The sequence below is a fragment of the Mauremys mutica genome, chromosome 1 (genome assembly GCF_020497125.1).
Source record: "Mauremys mutica isolate MM-2020 ecotype Southern chromosome 1, ASM2049712v1, whole genome shotgun sequence".
Taxonomy (NCBI): domain Eukaryota; kingdom Metazoa; phylum Chordata; order Testudines; family Geoemydidae; genus Mauremys; species Mauremys mutica.
The window spans coordinates 186,730,686-186,742,712 of NC_059072.1; positions in this window are offsets into that span (position 1 = coordinate 186,730,686).

Genomic DNA, 12,027 nt, shown 5'->3' on the forward strand with positions numbered 1-12,027 from the left:
ACTGGAAAAGGATAAATGGACACAAATCAGATATTAGGAATGGCAATATACAAAAACCTGTGAATGCACTTAAACAAAGATTGAACTAACCTCGTTATCTCTAGCTTGCTTCTTGCTTGCATATATAAACCTTGCATATATAAACCTGCCCCTGGAAATTTCCACTACTTGCATCCGAAGAAGTGGGTATTCACCCACGAAAGCTCATGCTGCAAAACGTCAGTTAGTCTATAAGGTGCCACAGGATCCTTTGCTGCTTTTACAGATCCAGACTAACACGGCTACCCCTCTGATACTCAAATTCCAAACAATTTCTTGCAGTACCTATAACCTCCACAAAAACACCTACTATGCATAATCTCCCACTTTCCCAAGAGTTCCTGAGGTTCCCACTCTTAGTGCTTCCTCTGGAGAACATCTGCAACCCATATATCTATCAATATAGATAAGGGGCTAAATTTTATATTACCCTATTCCTCATGTAATCATTTACACTAGTACAAAGAACAATCTGAATGGCACTATTTTATATCGACTTTGCTCTGGTATAAATGATTACACAAGACAATGAAAAAGTCAGGCTTTAGGAAATGCACAATTTGCTGCTGCAGACTCATTAAATTCCATTTGATACAATTTGTGGACTTCACAGCCTTTTCACAGGGTTGGTCTCTCACACAGCCTCCTTGGTGCAAGACAGAGCCCTGAATCACTCCAGTCTCTGGTCCTCAGACCCGGGAAGTCAACAGCATGGGTTCAGGCATAGGGGAGACAGATGTCCAGTTGTGTACACCTCTTCAAGAGCTATCAGAAATTAAAAAAAAAATAAACCCACACAACCTAACAAGGCCACAGCAGGTTTCCCTTTCCTTCAAGGAGCTTCTAGCAGGCTACATGAGTGTTCACTGCTAATAGGCCCAAAGTAACCAATCTCCATCAGCCCCAGCTTTCCCTCAGGAGGCAGCAGTTGTTCAAGCAATCTCTGCTCTTAGCCAAACCTTTTCCAGGCACTAAGGACTAAAGATATGCTCTCCTCCTAGCTTTAACACCAGTTGAGCTCGTTCTCCTCCTTTTAAGCCCTCCTCAGGGCCTGACAGCTGAAGGTGACTCACTGAAGGTGCAGCAGGATGGAGCTTATTTGGCCCAGAGCAGTTCTTTAATACTCCCCAGCAAGTCTGAGATTTGTACATCCACCACACACGGCCATTGATTTCTCATGCATCTGGATAAATGACTTGGATTAACTTCAAAATTAACCTACTTAATTCTCCCAAAACATGAAAAGGCACAATTCTTAGTGGAAGACAATACAATTTATGAAATTTAAATAAAATGAATAAGCTGTTCTTGCACAATGAGGCAACAACAAAACATTAAGAAAGATTTCCAAAAGTAGACTTACTTGATTTTTCAAGCGGTCATATCCCACTATCAACTTGCCCAACTAACCGCAAAAATTAAATGAAAAAACATTCTCCTTTTTCTGAAAAATTTACATGAGAAAATCATTTCTGGTGGATTCATTTTGTTTTAATGGAGTTAGAAGGAGCAAAACGGGTGTTATAATGGTAAGCGGTTGCTCACAATCTGAAGTCTGAAGAAAGTAGCTTCTCCTGATGCAATATACATTTGTCATGGGGCTGTTTTCATCCACCACTATTGGAACTGAAAGATGAATGATATAAGCTCTAATTTACCATAAGGTAGTACTATGTCTGAACATTGTTTTTATGTCTGGATATGCAATTGTTTATCTCGTTTACCTGTCTTTTAACATTTACTTTTATTTCTCTAACTCCCAAAGGTAAGAATTGAGTGTTCATTTCTGTAGAAATTAAGTATTTGAGAAATAAAAGGGGTAGGCTCAGTAACATAGAATACTGTATGCAAAAAGTCTAGTTGTTCAAGTACTTGCCTTCTATCTGTCACTTGGTTTGCCCTAATAATCCACTAAGGTGAGTACTAGATGTCTGTATATACAATAATATTTGCCAATTAATTCAGCAGTAATTATATATTTCTTTTGACCCCTACCTGCAGCTGGTAGAGATTTTTCACCCTAAATATATTCTGCGACTCTAAGTAATTCACAAAGTAGAAAATGGAGTTTAAAAAACGAAGTATGAACAGCACCAAAGTGTATCCTCACCTATTGTAAGATGTTCCAGAGGATCTTTCAAATAGGATTTAACAAATCAACAGCACAATTATGATACATGGTGAATCCACACATTCTGTATTTTACCATGATAATCAATCTTTTTGTACCATTGAGCAAACTGAGTTATAACACAGTGGGTGAGTTTTGCGCTAATTCTTGAAAGATCTCATGACTAATCCTGTGATGTCCATGAAAATATTATCAATTATCACTGGTGCATTTTTCTTTAAAAATTACATAAGAACTGCATTTCTATAAGCAGGTAGAATGCTTAAATACTTGGTGCTTTGCCTTAGGTTTCTCCATGCTATTCATAATAGTATCAAATACCAGCAGGACAATGATCAAGCTACTCAAACAGTTGAATTGGAGGGTCACACTAAACAGTTAACACTTCTGGGTACTATGTAGGTTGAATTACCTGATAACTTCTCAGTTATTTAGGTGATATCAATGAATAACAAATGTTTAAGTCCAAGATCATGCAAACTGATCATGCTGGCAGACCCTTGCTCCGACCAAGTTCAGATCAATGCCTTAATTTCTAACAGATGACCCTACAGCTCACTAATGGGGTTAGCTATTCAGAAATGGATATTTTTATTGTAAGTAATATTTTAGAAATTAATATGCTCAATGTTTCAACAGGTAATTAGGACTCTAGCAAATCTCTGAAACAGTATATATGTATGTGTCTGTATATACAACCTCTCTGCAATTCATTAGCATAGCAAGGTCATATGTTATTTCAGAGACTGGATTGCAAACCCAGGGAAAATCCAGAGGGGGTGTGGCAGGATTGCTAGAGGGAAAGAGTGCCATATTGGAGGTGGAGCCACAATGCAAACTGGTGTTGATTCTGGGCAGTGCTGCATCCAATAAGGCAGCTCGGGGAACCTGACATTATTTAGACAGGCCTGGAAATATGCCTCAGTTGCACAGGGACTTCTGCTGCCCCGGAGCAGCCCAGGATTGGGAGGGAGCACAGGCAGCTTAAAGATGCCTCAGCTGAGCATCTTCCCCTGAGCTGCATATTCACTGCTGTGCCTCTTAAAGATACAACTCAGAATCTCATCCTCCATATCTGTATATATCCGTTCATGTAACTTTAATATTACCTCTCTGCCAATATTGCCAGTAAAATCTGATTGGTCTGATGTTTGGGGGAGGTGGACACAAGAGATACAAAATGGCTGAAGGGAATTCATGTTAAAGAAAAAGTTAATAATTTTTATAGGGAAGATGATTATATAGTGTTATCCTGAATGTTATTTGCCATCACAATTTTAAGAAAAATCACAGTGCTTCAGGATGCTTTATTTTTACTACAGTAAAATACAAGAAAAAAATGTGGCTACTGTACAGCTGATTATAATCTCGGGTGACAGTATTGGGACTGCAAGGGAAGAGCAATATATACCTGCTGACCTGAGCACTCACTCATGAGTGGAATGCCAGACAAGAAAGCAGTAAGAGTTTGAACAAGCCATGGTGAATATAAGGAACCAGTCATGTAAAATTCTGAGCATCTTCAACTCTGTTTGAAGTCAATACTAGTTGAAGGTGCCTAGAGATTCCCAGCAGGAATTTTGCACATCCCAAGATCAGTCTTTAATAGACTGGTAACATTGAACTCAACTAATATTAAATACATGGAGTAGGCTTAACCTCTCTCCCTATGCACAGTTAACTCACCCTGACATCCATGAAATTACTTTATGCATTAAAAAAAACACTTCTCAAGTCTCTTTGTAAATTAAAATGGTAAGGCCTACCATATGCATTCAATAGTAATACAAGCCATGCTACCTAATAGCTAAGAACAAAGGAAACCTGGAAGTAGCCTAGCAATGGCTTAATACCTAGCTCCTCAACCCCAGGGCATTTAACCCAGTGGCAACTCATCTGAGTACAGTAAGCACCTCTTGCATAGTTTGTCATATTTACATGGTCTGACAGTTCTATTTAAGAAATTGATTTGGTTTTCTTCTCTGAATGAGAGAACTATTTTAAGATTTATATTAATTTATTTTATTATATGCATGCCTGTAAGCCCAATACAGAAGGAATACTGGTCTGCTCTACTGAATGCATGAGGTTCAAGTCTCCATTCACAGGTGGTCAGGACTGAGTGGATTTATAGAGTAGTGAGATGAAAGAAGGATAAATCTAGTGGAAGCAGGCAGGGGCGGCTCCAGGCACCGGCGCAGCAAGCGGGGAAGGCGCGGGACCGGCAGATCACCCGTAGAAACGCCGCTGAAGGCTGCCTGACTGCCGTGCTTGGGGCAGCAAAAAACGTAGAGCCGCCCCTGGAAGCAGGTCTGGAAGTGGAGTAGATTCACTGGAAAGCTGGGATAGAAAAACATTTTAGGAAGTCTCCAATGCTTTCTCTTGTCGTACATCAAAAGGAGGCTTTGGATGAGAGGATCTGCATGAGTAGTCTTCTATGAAGGATCACCCTTAGCCTATTCATAATATCACTTTAAAAGACTAATGGGTGCTGTTATTCTATGGTAGTCCCTATGAACCAACCAAGATTGGGGCCACACTGTGTCAGGCAGCTACAAAGAACAACACACAGCCCCTTCCCCGAGAGCTTCCAATCTAATTACGTAGGTAGACCTACTACCAGGACAGCAACAAAGCTTTAGGGAGCAAAGGAATGGCCTGCTGTTCCCCACTGGGAGAAATCTTTGGCTGTAAAGAGATTACTAGACAGTTTCCCCTCCAGCAACAGACTTTTCATGTGGGACCACTTATGGAGCCCTCTTCAGGCAAAATGAAAGGAGCTCATATCCTGACAGAAATTACACTACTATTACCCCACCACAGACACACACATAGCTGGATGAGAAATACAGATACACAACACAATACAACACCAATGTTACTTAATTATTATTTTGTATTGCTGAGGACATTAAGATACTATTGCCAAATGAAATTTGGAAGATGCTTTTGTGTGCCTCAGTAAGGTAGCAGTGACACTCTGATTTTAAACAAGACACTGTACATTCAAGAGCACAGTGAAGCATGACTATAGAGGACACTTTCTGATCTCAAAAAGGCTGAATGCCATAATTTATTCTACCATAGTTCAAATTAATAAAATAGATAAAAATGTCTTTTTCAATAAATGTTCTATGCTAAGTGTTAAATTTGTGAAATGAGTGTGTTAAAATTACATAGTAACATTCACTCAGTCTACATAGATGCCTCCTTTTCACAATAATATTAGTATGCCCTACAGTACAGTAACTCCTCACCTAACGTTGTAGTTGTGTTCCTGAAAAATGCAACTTTAAGTAAAACGATGTTAAGCAAATCTAATTTCCCCATAAGAATTAATGTAAATGAGAGGTTTAGGTTCCAGGGAAATTTTTCATCAGACAAAAGACTATTTTATACACACACACACACACACACACACACACACACACACACACACACACACACACTCAGAGACGTAATTAGGGATTTTTGTGCCCGAGGCAAGGGAGAGGGGCGGCACATCTGGCTCTTCAGCGGCGTGATGGCAATTCGGCGGCAAGTCCTTCCCTCCAAGAGGGACTGAGGGACCCGCCGCCAAATTTCCGCCAAAGAGCCAGACGAGCCGCCCCTCTCCCTTGCCGACAACCGGCGGCAATGCGATGGCAGGTCCCTCAGTCCCTCTTGCAGGGAAAGATTTGCTGCTGAATTGCCACCGAATGAGAGACCTTCTGCGCCCCTCACTTTCCGCGCCCGAGGCAAACGCCTCCCTCACCTTGCCCTCATTACGGCACTGCACACAGTATAAGTTTTAAACAAATAATTTAATACTGGTACACAGTGATGATGATTGTGAAGCTTGGTTGAGGTGGAGGAGTCAGAGGGTGGGACATTTCCCTTACTGTTAAATGATGAACTAGCAATTGCCTGAGCCCTCAGTCGTTAACTCTCTCACTCTACAATGCAGCAGGAATGGAGGGAGGTATGTGAATTTTCCCTTTAAGTACACTGCCTTGTTAATTAGATCAGCTTGCTAAGACCACAGCTGCTGCAAGCTCCCTCTGTCCTGAGCCCTGGTTTGTCCACCCTGGTTCCAAGCCCCCACCAGCTAGCTGCAACAGGCTGCTCTTCCTGCAAGCCATGGACAAAGCAGGCAGCTGCCAAACGACATTAGAAGGGAACATTAGACAACTTTAAACAAGCATGCTCCGTAATTGATCAGCAACGTAACCATGAAACAATGTTAACCGGGACAACTTTAAGTGAGGAGTTACTGTACTTGAGTAATCACTGATTAATTTGGGTTCCAAGTACACTGGATTATAAATTGCTTTTTTCTTGTCCATTTATGTATAATTTATCTACCACTCACATCAGTTATTGCAATTAAACTACAAATGTTTTATTTATAATTAAAATTCAGATCCCAAGGAAGTACAGGTTTAGCAATCACCTCCCTTCTTGTTCTCTGTGAACCTTGTAGTTTGTTTATGCATTTTTATGAGCAGATTGTCTCTAATCCCCCATGAATGTGATTATTTTAGGATAACCACAGCTTCTAAAACTGTTTTACAGGTATTACAGAAAGGACTTTGTGGTGGAAAATATGTTTGGATATTATGCTGGAGAAAATGAAGCTGGTGTTTAAATGCTTAATATCTCTTTTAGCTCAGTTCACATTTATCAAACTGCCCCTTTTGGAATGGTCACTGTCAGCCAGAAAATCACATTAAGTTCAAGAACAGCTGTAATTAGCAGTGTCAGTCAAAATGGGAGAATAATAGGGACATTAACACAATAACATGTTGATGTATGAAGAAGCTAAGTTCTTGTTGCCTAAAGGTAATGTTTTAGTCTAAAAAGAATAATTGCCAACTACTTCAAAGTGCTATAGTGAATTAAGTTTTTTTTATAGCATAATTAGAGTAAAAATCAAGATGTGGATGTGCTGGATTCCAAATTGGCTATTTTCTGCTTGCGATGCTTGGAATTTGCAAATGTCCGCTGTTATGCATTGTGCTTTATTATTCTCAGGCACCATATATCATGTTGCACCATGTCATGTCATTATGCTAAATGACATAAAAGCTACCCAGTCTACCCCAAGATATCACAGTGCTAGACATGTAGACAAAAGAAAAATATTTTTCTTTGTACAAGAGTTAAACAAAATAAACAATTTGCAACGGTTGTGTTTGTTTTTAAATGTAAAGGCTGCTTAACTACCCTGTAGGATGGAACTGGTGTTTGTTGCCCTGATCTCATTGCCAGTTATGGGTCTGGGGGATAAAAACATAGGCTGGAGTTTTCAAAGGGACAAAGGGAGTTGAGCATCCAGTCACCAATTTAAGTTGATGAGAGTTGAAGGACTAATTTCATTATGCAGCTTTGAAAACCCCAAATTCAGAGTTGTAATTTATGACCATGACAGTTTAAAAGTGTTCCTGAAAAGAAAAGTAACAAACGCATGGTTGCAAATCTGAAGGTAGAAGACAATTCTGATGAAAGTGAACATGAAATGGTAGATTTCATGTTTTTAAGGAAAAGAAGGAGTGATAGCTGCAGAATAGGAACAATAAACTTAAAAAAAGAATTGGCACGTAATATCTTATGGGACAAATCATCTAAGGGAAAAAAGAGGTCAGAAGAGTTGATAGTTTCTCAGAGAGGATATTAAAGGCACAACTGCAAATTATCACAATGCAAGGAAAAGATAGGAAGACTAGTAAGAAGCCAATATGGCTCCATCAGGAGCCTTTTAATGACTAAAAAATAAAAAAAGGAATCCTATAAAACATGGACAAATTCCTAATGATGAGCACAAAAGAATAGCACAAACATGCGGGGACAAAATCAGACTAAGACACAAAATGAATTTCACCTAGCAAGGGACATAAAAGGCAATAAGAAGAGGTTCTATAAGTACATTCGGTCCAAAAGAAAGACTAAGGAAAGTGTGGGTCCACTACTTAGCAAGGAAGGAGAGCTAATAACAGATGACATCAAGATGGCTGAGGTGCTTACTGTCTATTTTGCTTGCCACCATGAACCTTTAGTGACTAAAAAGGTTCATGGTGGCAAGATACTTAACAAAAATTAATATTAATATCAAGGGGGAAGGAACACAAACCAGAATAGGACAAGCTTAGGTTAAAGCATATTCAGTTAAGCTGGATGTAGTCAAGTAAGCAGGCCCTGATAATACTCATCCTCAGATACTTAAGAAACTAGCTGAAGCAATTTTGGAACAATTAACAATTATCTTTGAGAACTAGTGGAGAATAGATGAGGTCCCAGAGGACCAGAGAAGGGCAAACACAGTACCTATCTTTAAAAAAAGGGAAGAAAGATGACCCAGAGAATTATAGACTATTCAGCTTACCTTAATACCTGGAAAGATACTGGAACAAATTATAAAACAATCAATTTGTAAGCACCTAGAAGAGAATAGGGTTATAAGTAATACCGAACATGGATTTGTTATGAAAAAATCACACCAAGCCAACCTAATTTCCTTCTTTGACACGATTAATGGGCTAGTGGATAGAGGTGAAGCTGTAGACATGCTATATCTTGAATTTAGTCAGGCCTTTGACACAGTCCCACATGACATTGTCAGCAGCAAACTAGGGAAATCTGATCTAGATTAAATAGTCATGCTGTGGATGCACAACTGGTTGAAAGATCATACTCAAAGGGTAGTTATCAATGGTTCACTGTGAAACTGGGAGGATGTATCTAGTAGGGTCCCCCGGGGTCAGTCCTGTATTAGTCAATATTTTCATTAGAGACTGGGATAATGGAGTAGAGAATATGCTTATAAAATCTGAGGATGACACTAAGACAGGGCAGGTTACAAATACTTTGGAGTACAGGGCTAGAATTCAAAACAACCTTGGTAAATTTGAGAGTTGGTCTGAAATCAACAAGATGAAATTCAATAATGACAAGTCCAAAGTACTGTGCTAACAAGTTAAAATCAAATGCATAAATACAAAATGGGGACTAACTGGCTAGGCAGTAGTACTGTTGAAAAGGCTCCAGGAGTTAGAGTAGATCACAAATTGAATATGAGCCAACAATGTGATGTAGTTGGAAAAAGGCTAATATCATTCTGGAACATATTACCAGGAGGGTCAGATGTAAGCAGCACTGCCTCTATTTCTGTGTGCTACACTTTAGGAAAGATTTGGACAAACTGGAAAGAGTCCAGATGAGAGCTACAAAAATGATAAAAGGTTTAGAAAAAAAAATAACCGATGAGGAAAAGTTAAAAGACAGGGTATGTTTAATCTTGAGAAAAGAAGATTGTTATCAGGTCCCTCACCAATCTTCAAATATATTAAGAGCTGTTATAAATAGGATGGTTATCAGTTGTTCTCCAGGCCCACTGAAAGTAAGACAAGAAGTAGGCAGCTTAATCTGAAAGAAGGGAACTTTAGGTTAGATATTATGGAAAAATTTCTAACTATAAGAATAGTTAAGCACTTAAAGAGCCTTGCAGGGGAAGTTGTAGAATCCCTTTCTGACAGATATGGAAATTACCTGCAATCTTTGGGACATCTCGCTGTATTAAATTTATGTATCATTCTGAGCCATAGCTTGTATGTAATTCCATGGAGGAGGATGACCACAGTTCCTCCAGGAACTAGGAACAGTGAGGGGTGATTAGGTCAATTCACTCAGGTTTTAATACCTCCAGAGTAGTACCCCCACCTGGGGAGGCTCACATAGACCTCCAGAGTAGTACCCCAATCTGGGGAGGATTCTCCAGAGATCAACAGAGAAATAAAGGACTTTTGGAAAAATAGCCCTGAGTTTAAAGTGACTCAGGGCCTTCTTTCTGACCTAGCAAACAGACAAGACCTTCTGTCTGGGGTGGGGGACCCAATCCTTCCTGGGAAGAGCTGGAAAGACATTAGACTACTGAGGCCCCATAAGACTGATGCATGACCGCTGTTAAGCTTTTAGCAGGTGTATAGGACCTTCTATTGTTTTTAATGTTTTCTCTGTAATGCTTTTACCTTAGGAATAAATGTGCTTTCTTATAAAGAGCTGTTTGGTAACTTGTAACTGCTGGCATTTGTGCCTTCAGAGAGAAAGTAAAGTGTAGATGCTGGTCTGTTTAGGCAGTGTGGCTTGCTGGGGATGTGACAGGATAGGGAGGGAACTGTGCACCCTAGAAAAACCCTGGTCAGGAGGAAGACAGATGTGGGTCTCCACCCAAGAGCGTCAAAGGTTAGATTCTTCCTGGGTTTTCATCTCCCCAACACCCTCTTGCTCTATTCTCATAAGGACTGGACAAAACTTCAGTCCCTGCATTCAGGGGAGCATATGTCTCACTCTCTAACCTCTCCTTCTGGAGCATCCAATACCTTGAAATGGACATGGAGGGACAAATTGTAGACAGAGCTATAGTTTTTCTCTCTGTGTATTACCGGCTGACTGAGCTGGCCAGCCATACATGGTAGTGCAGTCCTTAAAGGTGTGTAGCAGTTTGTGTACTCCCAGTCAACGGAGAGCTCCAAAATGTAATATCTATCTCAGGGAGAAAACCGCCACTGCTATTCCTGGGGCAGTGCAGGTTCATACTACTCTTAATATAGGGAAGTGTCAAGATGGTACAATCTAGTCTTAAATTAGGATTGTAGGATTTAGCCCTTCATTTGTGTATGACATGATCAGAAGTTTACACTCTACCAGAAAAACAAATACATCTGCAGTAAAGATTTCTTGGGCTCCGTGGAGGCAATTTTTCTATAGTACTTTACTAGTTACATCTCTAACTGATACATAATACCAACCAGACCAATAAGGAAAGAAAAAAACCTAAGTAAATGAGACATATTAGGAGCGGAGAAAAGAGAAAATCATTCTAAATTACATATGCGTGATAGAAGATGAGTCAAGAGAGATTTTGGGGCTCACACTGAATAAAGGTGAAAGGGTATATGGTGAAATAAAACTGATAAATCTACAGATGTATAAGAAAGTTGGTACGGTGCAGTTCATTTGGCATACATTGCAAACTCCTTCCTAAAGTGACTGTACTTTCTTGTGTGTCATATACAGCACACTGATGACACTTAGCAATTAATAAATGTGATAATGAATGTTACTGGGACAATGGTCTAAATGTATTTGGGGGAAAATACTATGCCTATAAATGTAGACTATAACAGGTGAAAACACCTTTAGTAAAGAAGTGCGTGACAGAGCCTTAAGCAGAGCCTGTTTGAAGGAAATACAACTGGGCTGGCAGAAAATTAAAGTAGTCACCATTAAGCATACTTCAGTATCAGATAAAATACTAAAATAAGATGTACTGAGCACTGTGCAAACAAGTGGTCACTGTAGCAACCCCATGCAATTATCATATAACTATGATGAAGGCTTTTTTTGTATTTGTAATCCCAGATTTTATTATGCTTTTTAAAGACTCATTCATTGAATTTTAACTCATGTTGTCAAGGTACAGGTAAGCTAATGTGTAAATGTTGGCAGAAACTCATGCATAAAATGTTCTTCAGAGAACTCAAAGACCTACCAGCTTGCAGAATGGCTGTGCAATAGGACTGAAGTGAAACTACCTTAAGGGAAAATATTAGCAAAGTAGCAAGGTAGTATGTTCTCATGGAGAAGGGGCATGGGAAAGAGCAGATTAATGGAGACAGTGGCCATGTTTGCTAATGACAGCCTGTGGCCTCCATCCCATTGCAGACAACAGGAGATGGGACCCATTTTGAATTAGGGCAGTTCTACATAAGTTTCTTTGATATTATTCTTAAGCACCATCTGAAGAAGAAATTTTCAATTATGAAGTGAAATGGGAAAATTTACCAATAATCATAACAAAATTTTCAAATGTAGCTTAGGCT